The sequence below is a fragment of the Podarcis raffonei genome, chromosome 6 (assembly GCF_027172205.1).
Source record: "Podarcis raffonei isolate rPodRaf1 chromosome 6, rPodRaf1.pri, whole genome shotgun sequence".
NCBI classification, from domain to species: domain Eukaryota; kingdom Metazoa; phylum Chordata; class Lepidosauria; order Squamata; family Lacertidae; genus Podarcis; species Podarcis raffonei.
In genome coordinates this window covers 19,715,912-19,739,167 of record NC_070607.1, presented here as the reverse complement: position 1 = coordinate 19,739,167, position 23,256 = coordinate 19,715,912, and positions in this window count along the sequence as shown.

The following is a 23,256-nucleotide window of genomic DNA, read 5'->3' as shown; positions in this document are numbered from 1 at the left end:
GCCTCAGCCTCCTGCTGTTCAGAGGCCACTGTGTTTGTGGAGACAGGGGCCCCTCTGGCTCTGGTGATGTGCATTGACCACCATCCCCTTGCCATACTCCATCACTCTGTGAGTACTTCCTTCCCCACCCTCTGCCCGCCCCAGTGTGTCCCAGTCCTGGCTGCACCCCTCGCCAGAATTCTCTCTTCCTCTTTCTCCTTCCCATCATCTTGCCAGTTCATGACACATGAGCCCCACTTACAACTTTTGTTGTTGTTATAGTAAGTGGGTTGGATGAAGACTCAATTGTGCTTAGAGTAGAATCATGGAAATAAATGGAACTGTATTTAGTTAGAAGTAATGCATCCCATTGGTTTCAGTAAGGTCCACTTTGCATCCAAACCCTTGTCTCCTAACTCATCGGGGTCTCTCTCTCTTTCTCTCTCTCTCTCTCTGTCTTGATCACTTATTCATTCTTCTATTTAAAAACATATACACCAATAGGAGAAAATGGTGGCTGTGCCACTGTGCTACCCATCTCAGGTTGTGGTATGTGCACCTCAGAACCTACACAGGGTGTGATTAATGTGGTCCAGCACTATCCTCCAGATGTTGTTTGACTCCAGCTCCCATCAGCCCCGGTCAGGATGGTCAATGGTTAACGGTGATGGAACTTGTAGTTCAAAACATCTGGAGGGCACCACTGTGGTGAACCAGATCCCGTTTTGAAGCACATGCCCCTCTCAACACCCACACACCTAATATCACAGGTAAGGCAAATCCATGTGAGATTACTTGATTTGTATTGCATTGTATTTGTTGAGGGGAAAAGCTTGTGTGAATTGGGTCATTTGTGACGGAGAGAATGGCTGTGTGTTTGTGTTAATATTTCTCCACCACATCCTGGCCCAGTGAGTTTATGAAATTGGCCTGTTTTTATTTTCATTCTTGCACTGGTTCGGCAGTACCGATTGAAGAGGATAACCTATTTTCCGGTGCTATCAAGTTTTCTCTGGCAAACATAACCCCTCTCCATTTGTGGGAACATTGAAAGAACCACTTGTGATAAGCAGATATTCAGAAACAAGGAGCAGAGGTGGCATATTTCACCAAGGGTATGGAATCATCTGGTTGTGCTTCCTTGATTAGATAAAGAGAGGAAAGAGGCTGCAAATGCAAGCACGTAGATTATTCTCTCTATAGAATATATAATCAGCCCGAAATGAAGCATAAAGTGCCCATACAGACTTTGTCCTTGAGGGGAACCACATTGTAACACAAAGAGGACTCCATGTTCCTAGAGGCAACGCAAGAAGACCCTGTTAGTCAAACATGTTATCTAATTGGCTCTGCTTTAATCTCGATAGTGGACGTGCTATTCCAATGCCCTTCTGTTGTTTAGATTGGTCCTCACATACTGTGCGATGCTTGAAGGGTTTCTACCGTCAACAAGAACATTCTGAGAAAAGCAAAACCAAACACAGAGCAGGCATTTTGATAAATAATTGCTGGGAGCTGATAGCTGGTGGTATCTTTAAGACCGTCAATTCTCAAGCAAGGCTTGGCTTGGTGAATAGGATGATCTATCAAACTGGAACTGCTTTTAAAATGTCACTACCGTTCCACTCACCCTTTGTGGTGTATTGTGAAATCTAGGCCACACAGGGCCAAATGTGTGGAATGGATTAACAGCTTTTTGCTTTACAAAACAGCCATGAGGGGAGAGGGAACACAGGGCTGGGGAGGCCTAATTTTGGTCCCAACACCAGAGCCCTGATCCAAATGCTTCCCACTCCATAGCTACTGTGAATTGCAGAAGGGAAAATATGTAGGCTTCACTTCTTAAGCCCCCAAGGCACCCCTTCTGTGGTCCGAAGCAGATTTGAAGGTGGGGAGTGTCATTTATGGCTGTGGTGTAGGGGCAAAGGGTTAGAGTTTCTCTTCCCCTGCACTGTAGCCCTCCAAGCTGCTGTTTGTAAAATAAAAACATTGGAACTTCCAGTGCTTCACGTGTTGGTTTGACCCTAAGTGTCAGGTATGCAGGGGTGGGATTTGCCTCCACCGCACAGGTGCCCCAAGTGTGGCGATTCTTAACACATCCATTTACATGCAGCTTGTTTATTTACCCTCACAGATGTTAAATGGATTCTGGGCATAAGGGCTGCATTAAGAGCAAAGGTAAAGTGTCACTGGTACTGGAGAGCAGCCCTGGAGAAATCCCCGCTCCCTTCTATCTACCTTCTCAGAGAAACAGCAGTCTGTGACGGAGACAGATACACCGGTAAGTGGCAAGAGCAACTTAGGGCTTGTCTAAACTTCTGTTTGTGCCATGTGTAGAAAGCATGGGCCCAAGCTGTTTTCTGCTTGACCTGAGCTTTGTGGCAAGGGTCCAAGCAGTTCCCCTCTTGCCTCATCCCTTTTCATGGGAAAACCTGCTCTTTAGTGATAGACTGGAACAAATGCCAACCTGGGGAAAACCTGAATTGCCATTTGCTCTGATTGAGCGCTAAAGAGTGGCTTTCCCTGGGGTGGGGGCAAGGAGAAGGACAAGAGGAAGTGTGGATAAGCCCTTAGTTGTTTTCAGTTCGAAAGGATGCTTTCATGGGTATTGACAGATTTACCTACCAACCTACCCACTTTTTTTTAAAAAAGTATAGTTTGCTTCTTGGTAAAGCTCTCAAAGCTGTTAGCCATAAAATGAATGCAACAAACCCTTACATAAATGACAATAATTATCCAACAATAATATCCAAAGGACACACTAAAATAACGACTGTAGCCTTCTGCCCCTCAACTCAGCAAGCAGCTTTTAAAGGTGTCAGCTCTGAAGATTGTTGGAGAAATGGTATATGGGAAGACGAGTTCAAGTACCTATATAATTTTATCCAAACAATTACAAGCTGATGATGATCAAATAATGTCTCTATTTATTTATTTAAGTTAATGTAAAAGAGGAGGAAAGGTTTCCAAGCAAAATATTGATTGTACTGTTATTGAAAGCAAATGGATGACCTTCCTATATATATGTTTTTTTCAAAGACTGTTCTGACTTCCAGATTGGATGAGGCACTGCTAATGGATACAATGGATTGTAATGATCAGAAAACACTTCAAATCACACACACTGTTTAAGTACTCCCAGCACATCCTGTAGACATAGATGTCAGGTTTCACATTAAGGCCATGATTTATCCTGAAAATCTTGTCCCACCTTATGATTTGCAGACTGCTACAGTTCCTACTCTAAAATTTAACACTGTTATTCACAATCATATGTTTATGTCTCTGGTAGGTTTTTTAAAATAAAAAAACACTGGAAAATTGTACAACGTATTAGAGAGCTTTTTGAGTTCTTCATCACAAAGGACATTGCAACTTTCCTGATTTCATTATCCCATGTCTACACATTGTCAAATCCATCTTTCCACCCATAAGGACTAGAGTCTTGCTCAAAAAGCAAATATGAGATTCTCACAGTGTTGAATTCTTTGCTGACACTGTTTTCTGCACTTGCTTGGCATATGATTTACTACTCATTTTTCACTACCAACTGTCCCAAAGTGGGGTGCAGTGTTAACAACTGAATAAAAAATATATGAATTCACCAACATCAACAAATATAACATCTGCATACCTATTACAAAGTGCTGTGAAATCTCTTCAACAGACCTTGTAATATTTAATCTGCACGTGCAACACAATTTATTTATATGTTGCATGAGGGGTTATATAAAGCAGAAAATAAGTAGAGAATAAGGCATATGGCTAAACAAACAGTAGATCAAAATTGATGGGGTGTTACTGAGCCTATGTATGGAATGCAAACTAGCCGCAAATATAAACAAATTAGGAAAGGCTGGGATTCACATAAAGATATTTAAAACTTAGAATCAAAAGCAGTGGAATAAGACATAAATGGCAACAAGGAGAGGGCCAGTTAAAACAATAGTAGTAGGCAAATAATATTATCATTGAAACATCATTAAAATTCCATGGCTGGGTAGAAGACTATGTGCAAGGATGACCTATTGCATGGTCTAAAAGCTCCTCTTAAGGAGAAAGTAACCTCTTGTCACCTTATGGAAGTAGATGGGGATAGCCTTGGTGAAGCAGAGCAGCTTTCTTGCTGCTGGAAATTGAAAACAAAAAACCAAAATGGAACAAAATAAGTAAAAATGTATATTTGGAGTGGCTCATTCAGAAAGACAGGGGCAAGAGAGTCATGACCAATCACATTGGTGCCACAGGGAATGTCTATTAGATGCTCAGAGGGATAGGGCAGGAATTCAGTTTGTTTGCATTTAACTGAGAACTTGTTCCATTCACACTTTCTAAAACAATATGCAGACTGAAACACAGACATCCTTAGAAATTTGAGGTTCTCTGAATTTTGCAGTGTGGTTCTCCAGTCAGCAATACATACGTTAAGGGGAAATGTGCATATAAGTGTATATCTTAGTGACAACAACATCAAAAGAACATTATATTCAAATAAGTTGCTTGCAAAAAGTGTGTATATATATATCTCAAAATTGCAGACCGAAATATGTTTATTTGGAGAAATTTGAACTAAAATGATGACTAATTTTCATGAGGATTTTATTTTTTAAAAAAGGAAATTGCTGCAGAAATGAGAACTGAATTTAAGACTGGAAAAACGAGAAACCGAGGGAACAAAAAATTGACAGATTTGTCCATCCCTATGTCCCTTTGCCACTAATATAGACAACCTTCCCATACTGAAGGAAATGTAACGGCCACAATTAGTGAGGCCAGGAATGGCTCTCTCTCCTTCCCAGGATCCTGGATTAAGAGCTATTGAGTTAAATTGCTGTTAAGAGCAACGTCTTCCCTGTAGCAAGAGCACTTGCTAGGGTTGCATCTGGCAGATTTAGCAAGATCTTCCGCAGCCCTCCTGTCATAACGACACTACCTGGAACATACCAAAATTCAGGGTTACAGAATTTTCATGGCACAATCAATTTATGAAATTACATAGCAATTGGAAAAGGTGCCCCCCTAGACAGAAATTTTTCTTTCCTGGCAGGCAACACCCAGCAAAGCATCAGGGACGATGCAACGTGGCCGTGGAAATTAAGCATATGGTATGGTGTATGGGATCATACAGAATTATTCAAAGGTTATAGCTTAATATTGGGTGTGTGTGTGTGGAGGAGAACCCTCTCGTGCCAATCAGATTGTGCATGTTTGCACAGCTGGAAAGCCAGCCGCTTCCATTTTCAATATTTCTGATATATCTACAGGTGTTACCACTTATTCAGATCGGAGCTGCTCTTTTTTAACAGACACACCTTGGCATTTAAGCACCAGTGCAGCTACAGGAATTAAAAATTATTATTTATTTATTAAAAATTTTAAAAATCCAAAATGCCCAAAAGCAAGACAGTAACTGGATTTTTAAAAATTATAGGCAGAATCCAACAGAAGTTAGTTGTGACTGGGGATGTAAGGAGGCAGCAATTTCCACCCTATCCTATGTCTATTGCAATCAGTGCTGGTTCTGTTCCGCTACTGTTCGACTTCCTCGAAAGGCCTGCATTATTTGTTTTGCTATCCACCGTGGCTGAAACTAATCTGATTAATTACATAATTAACCTACATGGAAGTGAAACGTCAAAACAAAGGTGTGTGACGATAGCATGCTCGTATTCACTTGCATGGTTTCCGTTCCTAACCTCAGACAAGCATGTGAATTGTGGCAATTTGAATTCCCATTTCTGTTTCAGATGGAATTCTCTGACATCCCTAGACTGAGTGGCTTTGGATGCTTCACCAACACAAAGGGAGAAGAAAGCACACCTGTCCCCTGCCATGGGACAGAAACACAGCTGGGGGAGGAGGAGAGGACAGAAAGAGCTGTGAGTGGAGGGGACACATCTTCCCATCCTTTGGACCCTCTAGGAAACTCAGCAAACCCCCCATACCTTGAACCAGTTGTGGAGAGTGCAGCTAAATGGGACCCAGTTTGTGGGCAGCTTGAGGAAGTACCATCCATAAAAAGCAAGTCTAGAGTGAGAGACTAGGTTGATGTCTGTTGTTTCCAGGATCTATTCTTGTTGTGAGTTTTTTGTAGGTGAGCTGAGCATTTGTTGGACCCCGAGTGGGAGCCAAGAGGCTGAGAGGAAGGATGCGTCAGAAGGAAAACGAATCAATACTGATTTATATGTATTAGTAACTTCGTATTAATGTAACATTTCTCTATGTAACTATCTATTTTTGTAATATTTTGTTTCCGTTGTCAGTTGCCGCTTCAGTTTTTGCACACCGCTTGGAGATATTTTAACATATTAAGCGATATAGAAATTAAACCATTGATCAAATATTAAGCGATATAGAAATTAAATCATTGATCAATCAACTTCTTCTTGCCCTCCATTTCACCATCATGTCCAAAATAGAGATGCTCTAGTTTGAAGCCAAAATGGGGCCGCTGAAAAACAACTGGGAGCCAAAGGCATGCTTGGGGGAACCCTGAGATTTGCAGAACTACATAAATATCACGCTAAAACCAAAATATTATGGGGTGGGAAAAGCCAATGAGGAAGTGAGCATGCTCAGTATCACAGAAGGTTGTCTGCTGCTTGGAAACAGAAAATGGAACACTGGGTGATAGAGTGGCTTGCTTGGAACACTGAAGAAGGGTTCAGGATGTGTGTTTTGTTAGAGGTCTAGGGTCAGCCCTAGACATTCTGGTGTCAAAGGACAAGATGTAAGTACAGAACCTGACTTGACTGGCAGATGAATCTGACTTCTCTCTACAGCATCATTCATCATTTTCAAAACCCTAAAATGTATTTTATATAATTGACTTTTTATTTCTATTCTTTGTATATCGTTGTTGTTGTTTAGTCATTTAGTCGTGTCCAACTCTTCATGACCCCATGGACCAGAGCACGCCAGGCACCTCTGTCCTCCACTACTTCCCGCAGTTTGGTCAGACTCATAATGGTAACCTCGAAAACACTATCCAACCATCTCGTCCTTTGTCGCCCCCTTCTCCTTGTGCCCTCCATCTTTCCCAGCATCAGTGTCTTCTCCAGGGAGTCTTCTCTTCTCATGAGGTGGCCAAAGTACTGGAGCCTCAGCTTCATGATCTGTCCTTCCAGTGAGCACTCAGGGCTGATTTCCTTAAGAATGGATGCGTTTGATCTTCTTGCAGTCCATGGGACTCTCAAGAGTCTCCTCCAGCACCAAAATTCAAAAGCATCAATTCTTCGGCGATCAGCCTTCTTTATGGTCCAGCTCTCACTTCCATACATCACTACTGGGAAAACCATGGCTTTAACTATACGGACCTTTATTTGTATATCGTATTGTTGTTTTATTGCTATGGCCAATGGCTGACACAAATAAAGATTCATTCATTCATTCACCCACCATATTTGAAGTTAGCAGGTTAGCTTAAGTGACTCAGATGGCATGCCCTGGCATCCGCTGCCTCAGGCAGCTGCCCCACCCTGCCTATTGGAAGGGATGGTCCCACTTGTTGATATCTATTTTGCACACTGAGATAATGATGAGGAGCTAAAGCATGGGGCACTGGTGTTTCCTGTTCCTTCCTCACTGGCATGAAGTGGTTCTGAAAGGCCCACTAGAAACCATGCAATAGGGCTAACTGTAAGAATAAAATGTGATGGGCAAGAAAAAAAAGAACTTGTTGTTTGAACTTCCAGGCAAACACTTCAAAGGCTTCTTGCAGTCTTTGCTAAAGGATGAAGCCATTTGTCATCAGTGATGCTCTTGGCAAGACCTTCACCTGCAATACATTGTGATGTTCCATTTGTTTTTTGGGTGCGGCCCAAAGACCAGGGCTTACTGGTGATGTGCAAGAGAAGACAAAACACTTGATGAAGGAAGGAGATGGGGAAACCTATTTCTAGCACTCATTTAAGTGCATCTTTGCCACTGTTGTGCTAGTCACAGTATGGCAGATTTTGGCCAGCGCTCTACAAATAGCAGAGCATGCTGTAAAACTTTCTGGACTGTTCCACTTCAGGCTGCAGGTGGAGTAACGGCATGATTGAGTGCTCTCCACATAACAAAACAAATACCTTGCACACAGGAAACCGGAGGTTAAGAGAAAAGTATTTTGGCTTTCTATCTGGCGCGCCAGTTTTATTGCTCTTGTTTTGTTTGTACAGAGAAGCATCCAAACATTCAGTCCCCTATCTTGAGAGTCCCATGGACTGCAAGAAGATCAAACCTATCCATTCTTAAGGAAATCAGCCCTGAGTGCTCACTGGAAGGACAGATCCTGAAGCTGAGGCTCCAATACTTTGGGCACCTCATGAGAAGAGAAGACTCCCTGGAAAAGACCCTGATGTTGTGAAAGATGGAGGGTACAAGGAGAAGGGGACGACAGAGGACGAAATGGTTGGATGGTGTTCTCAAAGCTACCAGCATGAGTTTGACCAAACTGTGGGAGGCAGTGGAAGACAGGAGTGCCTGGCGTGCTCTGGTCCATGGGGTCACGAAGAGTCAGACAAGACTAAACAACAACAACATCATAGCCTGAAGGGGTACAGCCTGAGAGCAGTTTTGCTAGTTGATAAGTCTTGATAGGTTTGCCTCATTGACTTGCTCTATCAAGCGTTTGCCTGGGCATAAAATGCTGCCTTTGCCACACCTAGAGGAACTCGGCTTTAGTTTGTTAAACTGTGCCCCGTGCAGGTGCAGGAAAGGTCGAAAACTGACAGCTCTAGGAGAGCATGACACAGCATGTGTCACATATCAGGCTGATAAGGTTTGCCCCTTGCTCACGTTGCGTTACAGTCCGGTGAAGAAAACAATCAGAGCGAACACCGTTAATGTAACTATGAGCCATTCAGAGCCACACAATATACAGCCATAAATTTGCGAGGACAGTTATTACGGTTATCTCCTCAACAATTACATACTGGATGGCTCTGAAAATGACTGCTTAGCTGTATGCTCATTTGAAATGGGTTTATAAGAAATGGGGAGGGGGAGGGAGATGTGGACAACTGGTTCTGCTTCATCTTCTGCTGTGCTATGAGGGGGGTGGGGTGGGAATGTCTCCCTCGCCGGTTCTCTGCATCCCCTGCAACTCTCTTCTATTCCCTGGTTCTTCCCTAAGTCAGGTGTGGGTAACCTTTGGCTGTTGCTGAACTACAACTCCCATCATCCCTGGTCACTGGCCAAGCTTGCTACAACTAATGGGAGTTGTAGTGCAGCAACATTTGAAGGTCCAGAAGTTCCCCACTCCTGCTTCAAGTCCTCCACTCAGGGCTGGCCCACTCATGAGGCAAGGTGATGTGACTGCCTCAGGCATCAGAATTCACAGGGGCAGCAGATCCTCATGTAGATCTTTATTCAGGGCCAGCCCAACTATGAGGTAAGGTGAAGCAACCGCCTCAGACGGCAGGATTGACTGGGGCAACAGATCCTGATGCCAACACCTCTCTTTCCCGCCTTGTTCCTAATGTAGATTGTCCCTCACCCCTTCTCCTCTGGCAGGGAGGCAGATGCCATTTTGGGGCCTGCCCTATGTGCCAAAATGTCTTGGGTCAGCCCTGCCTGCACTGTTTCCATTGTACAATGTGTTCCAGGCCTGAGTAACTCTGCCTGCCCTCCTGAACTGCCTTGTTCCTGGGGGCTGAAAAGAAACCATCAGGAAATGAAGGAGAAAGTAACATAGTGTATTTGGGGGGAGCTTGCAACCCTTCATCTTGGAGTCAGTCTAACTAACTTCCCTTCATGCAGAAGTAGCTACAACTCTCATCAGCCAGCATGACCAGTCAGGGATAATAGGAGTTGTGGTCTTAACGGCATCTGGAGGGTGCCATGTTGCTGACGTATGCATATACATCATACGTCATATACAACTCCTGACTATAGGGGAGCATGAGTGCCTTTGTAATAATGGCAGTCATTTTTCTAGCTATCTCAAACCTACAGTATTTGCATGATTAGCAACAACACCCCTCATTCCATAAAGGTAAATGTAAAGGTAAAGGGACCCCTGACCATTAGGTCCAGTCATGGCCGACTGTGGGGTTGCGACGCTCATCTCACTTCATTGGCCGAGGGAGCCGGCGTATAGTGTGGCCAGCATGACTAAGCCGCTTCTGGTGAACCAGAGCAGCGCACGGAAACGCCGTTTACCTTCCCGCCAGAGCGGTACCTATTTATCTACTTACACTTTGACGTGCTTTCGAACTGCTAGGTTGACAGGAGCAGGTTCTGAGCAACGGGAGCTCACCCCGTTGCAGGGATTCGAACCGCCGACCTTCTGATCGGCAAGCCCAAGAGGCTCAGTGGTTTAACCCATAGCGCCACCTGCGTCCCTCCTCATAGAGAGAAGCAATACCTGCCATGGGGACTGATCTGGAAGCAAAGCATCAATAATTGCAGGCATACAGAAGTACACAACAATTAAAGTGATATCTGCAAGGTTTAGGGAATCAGGGACGATACAGAGGAGAAACCAGGAAACAAAGGGAAATAAGACAAGACAAAGGCTGCTGGAAATATGTTGGCACTGGCACTCCCCTGCCCACTCAACTTCACCCTCTTTTTATGACCACATCCTCTTATCTTCCTGATCAGAGAATAGTTTGATGGTTGTAGTTTAGCTATTTTTATGCTATCCTTCCCGGACCTGGTGCCCTCCAAATGTTGTAGACTTCTGCTCCCATAATTCTTGATCACTAGCCATCAGGGCTGGGGCTGATGGGAATTGGAGTCCAACAACACTCGGAGAGCACTAGTCAGGGAAAGTTGTCTTATGTGACATCAGTCACTAGTTCCATATAAGCAGTGGGATTCCATTCATATTTTGTGGAAGTTCTGTGATTTGAGACCACTATTGACCCCATGAAATGACACTTTAATGACCATATAAAGGTTCAGAAAAGTGACAAACACATCTGCTTCCAAAAACAAGCCAGATTTTTTTCTTTTCTGAAACATGGTGGCAGAAGAAGATTTTTTAAAAAACATTATATACTTAGAAGAAGAAGAGAAGAAGAAGAGTTTGGATTTGATATCCCGCTTTATCACTACCTGAAGGAGTCTCAAAGCGGCTAACATTCTCCTTTCCCTTCCTCCCCCACAACAAACTCTCTGTGAGGTGAGTGGGGCTGAGAGACTTCAAAGAAGTGTGACTGGCCCAAGGTCACCCAGCAGCTGCATGTGGAGGAGCGGGGAAGCGAACCCGGTTCCCCAGATTATGAGTCTACCGCTCTTAACCACTGCACCACACTGGCTCTCATACTTAAAGATGCCCCCACAGGAAGATCCTACTAGGCAGGGGGTGCAATCCTGTGGCATAATTTTTGACAGAAGACAAGCAATTGCATTTTGAACGCTTCATTATTTTGAAACAAAACTAGTATGCAAAGAAAACTAGCTCCAGTCTTAGTCTAGCTTTGTCTCTGATACACAATTTTATATCTGCGGATCTTTATTTTTATGGAAGAGAATCTAAACTGAAGTTCAGCAAGATGTTTCACCACACGACTGCTCTGATTGCGTTTTGGTGCCAGGTATGCTTTTATTTTCTAACTATAGGCATCCCAGGTGGAACAATTTGGCCCAGAGTCCTTGGCCATTTCTTCTTTTCATTCAACAAGTAGATGAATTGTTTACGGACCTAATTGTCCCCTGCCCACTCTTAAGAATGGTTTCTAGGTCTGTGCCTTTGGAAAAAAACAGATTTCTTTTCCTATACACAGATTGTCTAATTGTTGAAATCTTATCAAAGCAATGTTATTTTGGTTAGAGAACATTTAGGTCTGCAGGAGGGGAAAAGGTCTGAGTAGGCAGCTGATTCCTGGTAAACCTCTGGAGAAACACTTCTTTAAACACAGCCCCAAACACCAGTGAGTCACAGTCTTCTTTGGCTTTCCATCTTTCCTTGAGGATGCCTTTGTATGCTGAAGGTTCCTCCAGTCTTTCACTTCCTTACCATGTTTGTCCAAGTGCATTTGCTTTGAACCCGCATGACGTGGCTTTCTGTGTTTTCAAATCCAGAGTTATTTTCCTCTCCATTTCCCCCCTGAATGATTAGGTGATTGGTGCATCAGTGAGTTTTCACTGTGTAGCACTTCAAAGGCCCTTTAACCTAAAGTGCTCTCAAACAAATGTTTAGCCTAAAGAAAGGGGCAGGGAAATATCTTTGGCAATTGGCAACCTTGGAATTTGTCAAGGAAGCACGCTGCAAAAAGGAATCCCCATTATTCTCCCTATGCTGGACTTATATATTTGGATTTCGATTTCTGTAAAAATATACAACCATATTCTTTTTCAAGCATTCCAGCTAGGATGTTTGCCCTTTTACTTTCTCAGGCTGCAAATGTAGCAGGGGAGCTTTCCAAAACAATTCCTTAATGACCACTACAAAGCTCTACATAGCTGCTGTTTGTTTTCCTTCTCTTGTCTTGTACTGATGCCATTTTTACCCCTGGTCAAGACTTCTTCATGAATGAACAGTTTTGCCAGCTTTCTGAACAGCTTCCATGCAGTCACTGAAAGGGTATTGCTCCCTGTCCCCCAGCTGCTGAACATGTTCACAAAAAGCACTCCAATTTCAGATGATTCTTAATTTACAATAGGGGTAGACTTTGGCAAACCTATCAAAATGTTGTAATGTGCGAGCCCCAAATTTGACGCCCCACATGAATCTTCTCAGTTATGGATATTCTCAATTTTGCACCCCCTTGGCTCAGCGCCCCATGTGGAGGAACTGTCCACACCACTCTAAATCTGGCGCTGTGACAACTTTTGTGCTCCTTTGTCACACCTTGTGACACCATAGGGCAAAGAGATTTTTAATACCTCATCATTATTTATCATTGTTATCAATGACAGCAGGATTATAGCTAGACATGCATCGCAGGGCTTCGACTAGATGACTCTCATGGTCCCTTGCAGTTCTATGAATGAATCCGTCAATTTCAAGTTCTCTCAAGTTTTCATTTCCCCAGGCTTAAGTTCAGCTCTCTGCATTGCCACATTAATTTGTGATTTATTTATTAAAAAAAAAATTCTCATGAAAACCAACCTTGCAAAATCATCCAAATGTACAGACCTGTTTGCAATTTTGCCTAATATACTTTTTTTTTTGCAGATCAGTTTTCCATAATATGGTGCATTTTTCTACACATTACTTGCCTTGAGAACTGCATTGGAAAATTTGGAGGATTTCGAAGGGCAGCTGTGTTTCAGTTCTCATATTGTTTTGGAAAGTGGGAATTAGGTAGGTTCACACCGAGAATGTGAACTGAATAGAATTTCTGCCCCATGCCTACTTGGCTTCTGTAGGTGGCACAGAAACCTTCTGCAGCATCTTCCCTGTTACCCCTTTAATCCGTTCTGTCTCTTTCATGCCACAGATGGGCTTCGGTTTTGCACAGAAGCTTCTGTTCCCTTCTGTTGCTATGAAACACAAAGCGTCCTATCTGCATCCTTTCTGCACTGTATCCCGTTTCCTTTCGACAACTCAAAAATAACCACCCTGGTGCTTCAACATGCCTACTTCCTTTTCTCTTACGGAGCTGAATATCTATCAAGTATCTTCCTGGGCTTTCCTATCTCTTCCTGTTTTAGCCTTGAGGGGAGGAGGAAGTGTTTGCTTTGAATTGATTTTCCTCATCACTTCCTATTTACACCAGTCCTCTTAGTGCTAAGGCAGGCAAAAAACCCAAAACACCCCCACTCCCACCCCATATAAATGAGTCACGCAGCTGTTGGACCATAAAAAGTGCCAGCCGATTGTGTAGCATTTGAAATCAAGATTTCCTCATTGCTGTCAGGTGGGAGGGTTCCTGCCTGTCTTTTCTGCAACCCTGGTTGTGTTTCCCTGCAGATTGACCAGAATGATGAATATAATAATAATAATAATAATTTATTATTTATACCCCGCCCATCTGGCTGAGTTTCCCCAGCCACTCTGGGCGGCTCCCAATCAGTGTTAAAAACAGTACAGCGTTACATATTAAAAACTTCCCTGAACAGGGCTGCCTTAAGATGTCTTCTGAATGACAGGTAATTATTTATCCCTTTGACATCTGATGGGAGGGCGTTCCACAGGGCGGGCGCCACTACCGAGAAGGCCCTCTGTCTGGTTCCCTGTAGCCTCACTTCTCGCAATGAGGGAACCGCCAGAAGGCCCTCGGCGCTGGACCTCAGTGTCTGGGCTGAACGATGGGGGTGGAGACGCTCCTTCAGGTATACAGGACCGAGGCCGTTTAGGGCTTTAAAGGTCAGCACCAACACTTTGAATCGTGCTCGGAAACGTACTGGGAGCCAATGCAGATCTCAAAACAAACATTCCATTTTCTCCTTTATGTACAACAGAGTAAAGGGTTCATTTAGCAATATAACACGAGGATGAGCTGGGAATATTCATTTGCTTTGGCTTAACAAGAGTAGGCCTGCACTATGTAACTCTGTTAAATTAGTGACTTAGGGTGCAGTCAGAACAAGGGCATCTCATGGGCTGTAGGATTTTGTGGCTCTTCTCTGTGGGTGGAGAAGGAGGCCCACCCGCAGAATCCCCCTCCCAGCCACCATGGAAAGGACTCATACCATTTCCCAGCCACCACCAGTAGCTTAATAGCAGAGAGGGCAAAAAGGTAGCTTTTTTTAGGGGTGGGGAGGGCATGTCAGAGGCAGATTTGGAAATACACTAGATCCACAGGATCCAAAGCCCCCTTATTTCTCTGACCCGGTGTGTGTGTGGGGAGTACTCTAGCCCCAGAGCAACCACACTTCTTCCATGTTCAGGCAGCCTTACATTTTTTGCTCTTGCCAGTGCAAAACTGGCAGAGTTTGGGATTTGGTGGTCCTGCCACTGTAGAATCTCTCTTCCTTACCCTAATTAGGTTGCTCTGCCCAGCTGCAATCCAGTACCCACTTTACCAGAGGGAACTCAATGGGACTTATTTCTTCACTGTTAAGAGTGTCAGAAGCTTGAATGCATCTTACCTTTTAGTATGAATATAAACAACCACAGATCTGGACATAAGTCCTGCTTGAGAAACATTTTTATTTACTCCAGAACCCACATTGGAATATGGAGGGATGCACAGACCCACCCGTTATCCAGAATCAGAAGGTCCTCTGTTTGAAGGTTTACCTAGTACAAATCCAATTCAGTGGTACCTCAGGCTAAGTACTTAATTTGTTCTGGAGGTCCGTACTTAACCTGAAACTGTTCTTAACCTGAAGCACCACTTTAGCTAATGGGGCCTCTTGCCACTGCCGCTGCCGCACCGCCGGAGCACAATTTCTGTTCTCATCCTGAAGCAAAGTTCTTAACCTGAAGCACTATTTCTAGGTTACCGGAGTCTGTAACCTGAAGCGTATGTAACCTGAGGCTTATGTAACCTGAGGTACCACTCTATAAAGATAAAGAAACCTAAGAAGGGAGAGGAGGAGCCTTTTAGTTGCCCATCAACAATTAGCAGACTGAGCAGGCACACAGGCCACCTGATCATAGACTCCCCGCACTATGGTGAGATCATTGTATTTCTATTTACATTATAGCTGCTCTTTTTAAAATTTGTACTGGTACATATAATTTTTTTATGCAAATCTGTGTCCTCTCTTGCCTGCTTTTCTTTGTTGATGCATTTCTTCTTCTTTGGTGATGTGTAAATGGTCAGCCCATCTTAGATGGTGGATGGCCACAGAAACAACAGGGCCACAGTTAGCTATAGACTTTGCTCGGCCCTTGGCTAAAATGCCCCCAAGGGCCCCAGTTGCTGGCTAGACCAGGCATAGGCAAACTCAGTCCTCCAGATGTTTTGGGACTACAACTCCCATCACCCCTAGCTAACAGGACCAGTGGTCAGGGATGATGGGAGTTGTAGTCCCAAAACATCTGGAGGGCCGAGTCGGCCTATGCCTGGGCTAGACCCTTATCCTTGCCACTCTCACCACAGCTCATTCCTTTGTCCCAGCTCTCTTGGTCTGATGCATGAGGAACATCCCCTCATTTATTATACGTTTATCTCTGTTCTCTTATCGCAGTACTTTATCATGGACTTTATCCACAATACTACATCAAGGAAATTGGTATATTGCTTCAAGTGCATTCTCAGACCCTGTTTTCTCACAAGCATTCAGCAGGAAGAGAAAAATCACAAGAGAAGCAAACAGCTGTCAGCATTTTAAATACAATCCTGCGACGAGGGTGCAGACCAAGGCATCTTCTTGCTACGGCTAATCTAGTGTTGCAGCATTCTTCTGCTTTTCAAAGAATCCAGGGATGTAAAACAGTGCCAAATATTGATAATGCTGCAGGGACCTTGAGTAGAAGTGGTGCAGTTAGGATTTATCATTTGAGATATTTTCTTTAAACCAGCCATTCAGCAAGAATTTATCTGCCAATATTTAAAAGAAAGACTCGTTTCCAGTTAAGGTTTAGCGATCTTAGGAAGACAAAATAAAATTGGGCGGATTTTTATGTTGTTGCTGAAGGAGAACTTGACAAGGCATTGACTCCAGTCCAGCAGTGCTTGTGAACAGCTGCAAATTCCTCAAAGTCCTTGCCAATGTTACCTTTAGTTGTTTGGCTCTGAGATCCCGTGGGATGAGTCTATGCTACTGCTCCTCCCCAGCCTAGTATTGTTCCCTCCAGGTGCTGTTGACTTTGATAGGACTGATAGGATCTGTGAGAATGGGCTGGATTCTGTCTCCTCTTTCTCCAGACAAGTGGATTGAAGACCAGTCTTTGACTGGGGCAGCCTTCATAACTCCCATTTCAGTTTTAGGGGTTGTAAATGTAGCTCCAGAAGCAGCTGTGATCTGTAGTCACATACAAAGGCAGTTGTTTGCATATGTAGTTCTGTCATAGCTGCTTCTGCAATGCATCATTCTAACTGGATGAAGGAAATACTCCTTTGTTCGTTTTGCTCAAGAGGGTAGATATCAAGGGAGCAATAGAGAGGTACGTGGGTGGCGCTGTGGGTTAAACCACAGAGCCTAGGACTTGCTGATCAGAAGGTCGGCGGTTCGAATCCCCGTGACGGGGTGAGCTCCCGTTGCTTGGTCCCTACTCCTGCCATCCTAGCAGTTTGAAAGCACGTCAAAAGTTCAAGTAGACAAATAGGTACCGCTCCGGCGGGAAGGTAAACGGTGTTTCCATGCTACTCTGGTTCGCCAGAAGCGGCTTTGTCATGCTGGCCACATGACCCGGAAGTTGTACGCCAGTTCCCTCGGCCAATAAAGCGAGATGAGCGCCGCAACCCCAGAGTCGGTCACGACTGGACCTAATGGTCAGGGGTCCCTTTACCTTTTATCATCCCATAGTTGTGTTACAAAGCTATGATGACTATTGGAAACAAATGAGCCACTAATGGAGAGAGCTAGGTCCCCAAAATGCCTTCCCACTCACTGGATTCAGTCTTCTCCTTTGGAATCACCAAGGGCAGACCCTAGACATTTTGTTGCTTGAGGAGGACCATCATATGGTGCCCCCCCCCGAGTCATGGCAACCAAGCCTACACAAGTTACTTTGGCACATGTTTAGGCAGAAAATTCCACAAGCATCTCTCCCAGGGAGTAAAATACAGCAATAATAATTTAAATCACTAGCAATTTGCTGCCCTTTCATGACACCCCAAACCAACTGCCTGAAGCATTTTCCTCACTCTGCTAGCTATGACAAATTTTGCTAAACATTTTTTTTAAAAAAACCCTAAACCAAACTACAGATCTCAAGCCAGGGGGAAAAAAAAGAACACCCACTATCTTAGAATATTCGGTCTGCAGTCCTATACTCATGACTGAGGTCAGTTGGATAGGTTTAGGCATGCATAGGTTTTCACTGTAAAGTTGTTGATTTCATTCACATTGCGGGGGGAGGGGGGGGAAGCATAGCAGTGTGCTGTGTATATCTAAATATTAAAAAAACCCTCATTTACAACATATTTTGTAGAATCTAGGAAGTGCTGTGGTGGGCAGCTTGAAACTTTCTTCACACACACACACAAAAAAGATATTTCCTGTTAAACATACTTATTAACTTTCTATTGTTCAAACCCATAAACAGTACAATGACATAAGAATGTGTGTGAGCGAGCGAGCGAGAGAATTGTCTAAATCTCCTACCAGTAATCAGCAAGGAAGTGCAGAGAGAATATATGCATGAGGGACACAAGTAACTTTGAAGAGAACTGGAAATAATATATTTGATCAGCATATGGCCTGTGGGTTCACAACAAGGAAACAGATCTTTATCAGTTGCCTCAGGATATAAAAAAATGGTGTGCACAGAGAAATATCTGAAAGTTTTGTACCTTTATTTCAATTATTCATTCATTTTATTAAGGCTGCAACCTTTACAGTGTACACTCTTACGTGGGGTGGGAGTAAGTTCCCCTGAGCTGAACTTTTTACCTCCGTTCCAGAGCAGATGCCAATACAAAAATATAAAGTAAGTCACAGAGTGACGCAACAGTAGCTGGACCAGATAAAATCCAAGAAACACAGAAATCTAAAAGGTATCAGACAATTAAAAACAGGGTCAAAAAAGACAGCCATCTTGCTCTCAGGCAAAACTTACTGAGGAGTGAGTTCCACAGCCTGGGCACCATGATGTAGGAAGCAGGGCTTTTCCTCCCTAGCTAGAACTTGCCGGAACTTGGTTCCACCACCTCTTTGATGGGCACCACTGCCATTATAAGAGAACAAGGGAGATGTTCATGGTGAGTTCTGGCAGCTCTTTTTGCCCCTTAGAGAAATAGCACTAGAGGAAGGCTTAATCTCCAGTTACCACCCACCTTCCCTTCAAGACCATGTGTGCCTCTCTCTTTGTGTGGGGACAGAACAGGGCCTCTGAGACAGATCTTAATTCACAGGCAGGTTCATGTGGGAAATGGCAGGCCCTGAAGGACATGGTTCTGAGTCTTTTAGTGTTTTGTGGGTCATATACCAATGCTTTGAACTGTACCCAGAACAAGATGGACAGCCATGGCAGCTTTTTAAAAAACTGGCGTTAACAGGATCCATCCATCTTCTTCCAATTAGTAATCTAGCAGGTGTGTTTTGAACCAGCACCTGTTTCTGAGCAGATAAACCCAGTAAAAATACCCACAGGCCCACTCTTCAGGAAGGGGCTGTAGGCCTCAGTGCAAGTATTTATAGGTCCCATTGTAAGCATCAGTAAGACTCAATCCACACAGGGCCACTAGAGAATTTACAGTGTAACGCCTTATTAAACAAACTTCCCTCTATACTCAGCTAGGATGACCAGTCACTGCATGCTGGCTTGACCAGTAAAAGCATGTTGGGGCAAGTAATCAGCGGTGGGGTCTGAAAAGCTGGTTAACATTTGTTGTTGTTTAGTCGTTTAGTTGTGTCCGACTCTTCGTGACCCCATGGACCAGAGCATGCCAGGCACTCCTGTCTTCCACTGCCTCCCGCAGTTTGGTCAAACTCATGCTGGTAGCTTCGAGAACACTATCCAGCCATCTCGTCCTCTGTCGTCCCCTTCTCCTTGTGCCTTCCATCTTTCCCAACATCAGGGTCTTTTTCAGGGAGTCTTCTCTTCTCATGAGGTGGCCAAAGTATTGGAGCCTCAGCTTCAGGATCTGTCCTTCCAGTGACCACTCAGGGCTGATTTCCTTAAGAATGGATAGGTTTGATCTTCTTGCAGTCCATGGGACTCTCAAGAGTCTCCTCCAGCACCATAATTCAAAAGCATCAATTCTTCGGCGATCAGCCTTCTTTATGGTCCAGCTCTCACTTCCATACATCACTACTGAGCTGACAAAACCAATTTCTTACTGAGTCCTCCTGCTGGAGACGTGCTTAGCCAAAACCAGTTCTGCTGGGCACGGTCTACATGTAGCAGGCTCTGCTCTATTTCAGCAGAGGTGTGTCTGGGACGGGGTGAATTTTGGCCTTGCATAGGGCTCCGCTGAAATATGAAAGACCGAAGTCTGCCCCTGATTTCAGTCACTGCCAGCGTTGAGCAGTTCAGCTGCTCTTCTGGAACATCTACTCATATCGCTTTACAGAGTAATCCAAACTCCTCTTATTCTGGGCTGGTAGCACGGTTGGATTGGGCAGAGGTGTCCCTCTGCTCAGGTCTGCTGGCCAAGCCCAGTGGTGAGTGGACCATGGACCGCATACTCCATTTAATGCTATGTTGAGAATTCTGCCCAATATAACAAAAGCATATAGAATCATAGAATCATAGAGTTGGAAGAGACCACAAGGGCCATCGAGTCCAACCCCCTGCCAAGCAGGAAACACCATCAGAGCACTCCTGACATATGGTTGTCAAGCCTCTGCTTAAAGACCTCCAAAGAAGGAGACTCCACCACACTCCTTGGCAGCAAATTCCACTGTCGAACAGCTCTTACTGTCACTGTGGCAAGATCTGTCATTCCTTGGAAGGGATACACTTGGCACCCTAGCCAAAGCTGTACAAAAGTGTTCCTTGCCACTACCAAACCCCAGGCATCCAGGAGTAAAGCCAAACTGAATGTTGTAAATGCGCTGCTGAACAACTTTGAAAAACCGTTCGTAATTCTGTGCTATTTGCTCAAATCATTTTTGATATACCCAGAAATGAGCTTATCGAGCCTTTTCAGAGTATTTATTGCAATTGAACATAACTGCTTGTTTCCAATGTGTTTTTGTCCATTTGCGTCGTAAACATGGGATAGTTCACATAGGGGATAGTCTAACAGCCAGTGTTTAATACAGATATCAATTCTATCGAAGTATGTCAACAGCAACACTATCCTTTGTATTGACACAGCAATAGAAAACAGGCAACCTGGTAATTAGCAATCTATATTAAAACCAAGGATATTTCCAGAAAGTTAGAGGAATTAGAATTCTTATCCCTTTGCTCAGAAATCTGGCTGTATGACCCAAAGTCTGCACCTGTCGATGGACTGAGAAAAGGCCATAGCTCTGCTTTGCATGCAGAAGGCCCCAGATTCATCCCCCAGCTTCTCAAGGTAGGACTGCCCCCTATGTGAAACCCTGGATAGCTAGTGCGGATAATACTTCACACAGACCAAAAGCCCCATTAAGTATAAGCCAGCTTCCTATGTTCCTATAATACAGTCATACCTCGTGTTGCATTCCGCTCTTGTTACAGACTTTCAGCTTACGAACGTGGCAAACCCAGAAGTGTTTACTTCTGGGTTAGCCGCACGCGCAGAAGCGATCTGCATGCTTCGCGCATGTGCAGAAGCGCTTGATCGCGCCACGCACATGCGCAGAAGAGGCGCTCTAGTTGCAGACTTTTTGGGATGTGAACGGCACCCCAAAACGGATTAAGTCCGCAACTAGAGGTACCACTGTAATCTGATTTTCATTAGGGTAGGGGGAAATAGGTTGGCAGCAGAAAATTTTTCTGTAGGGCAGAAAGGACCTCAAAATGAGTTGTTCAACAGTGACGCACACACACATATATACATGCAATGAATTAGTTTATAATAGGCACATCTGTCTGTATTGAATTAATGTAAATGATTTCTCATTTTCTTTTGGAAACATTATTAAACATTACATGGCAAAAGGAGCTGAATAAAAGTAGTGGAACTTTCCCCTGCAAACTGGTTTTGAAACCAGAAGGATTAGAAGACTTCTCTATAAACTTCATGCTACAAATCCAGGGCTAGGAGATTAATATGGCCATTCATACTTTTTGTGCGCAAAAATAATCCTGTATTATAAATGGTTAAATCTGTGGCGGCATTAAATAACGAAACATAATGACGGCCATCCTTTGCAAGCATTTCTCTCCATTACAGTCCAGGGGATACTTTAAAACCTCCTTGGCTTCTTGGATATGTCCCAGGGCATTCCTAGTTTCAGTCCTATGCCAGGCTCTCACAAGAGACTGATAACTTTGTATTGACGGAGCTTTAGATATATTGAAAAGGCATAAATCAGAGTAATGAGATTCAAATATCCGTTAATATTAATGGGGAAACCTTTTGGGAGGCATGGTGTAAAAATAAATAAATCAAAGAAAAACATGCATTATATCAACATATAAGTGATGAGTCGAGTTAAATGAAGAAAAAGCATTATTTTCTCTAAGAAGCTCCGAGAAGCATTTTTTTCATCACAATTTCCCTGTAAGGTTGGTTAGGCTAAGGGAGTTTAAGGGAGTGTAATCTGGTCCTAAGATTAAACAGGGCAAAGGTGGCTGGTGTAGGGACAGCATTAGAAGGAAGAAACTTGCCATTTATTCAGCTATAATTTTTAGCATTGGGAAGGGGCATTTCTGCGAGAAACTTGCTCAATATCACCCATTCAGTGGTACAAAATCTCAGGAGAAGCCCAGTTCATTATAACACTGAACACATTGCTGTTCATATTTAGGAATATTCTGTACTGTATTATATGGGTATAATATAGGCCACCAGGGCACAGCACACACCTGAGGATTTGGGATGGGGTAGAAAGTTGATTCCGTTTGTGTTTAAAGGTGAATGTACCAAATCTACACTTACTGAACCAATGCACAAACCGAAACACAAACAATTTTTGAAATTCACACTTTTCTGAATTTTGTAATGCAGTTTGCCTGGTAATGTGTACCAAAAAATGGTACATACCAAGGTAAAGTGTGCATTAAAACACATATATTAAAGCAACAACATGCAAAAGGTATTACGTTAGTGGGAAATGATTTGGAAAAATGTGTATCTTGGTCAAAGCTACATCTAAATGTGAATTTTAGGAGGAATTCTAAATGCACTAAAATGTTGATGAATTTTCATGACCGTGGGGACTTAAAAACCAAAACAAAACACGTCAGACTAATCTCAAAATCTCTCCAGGCATACACACAGACATCTATTGTGGGGAATGGGAACTATGTATATACTTCCTATATCCCCATCCAGTCCTCCCTGTTGCCTTGATACAAGTTGTGCATGCTCTTAAGGAAACATGCATAAAATGTCCATCATGATGTTACCTTGGTCATGTATCCACAGCTATAACCAGAGGAGTAATGACCACTGGGAGGAGCGAAGAAAGGACATATGCCATGGCACACCTCCATCAGCACAACCGGATGCCTTTGTTTTCCCCAGCTGCAACAAAACATGTCTCTCCTGCATTGGTCTCTGCAGCCACGGGTGGCGCAGTAACTCTCCAATATGTCCAAAGGCACACTCTTCCACTGTTTCCTGAGACAGATGGATGACAACAAACCATGCCACTTTGGGCACAAAATCAAAGGAGATGCATGCACACACCACTGGTTCAAGATACTTTGCTGTCAGAGATGGAGAAGAAGATGGGGGCCCC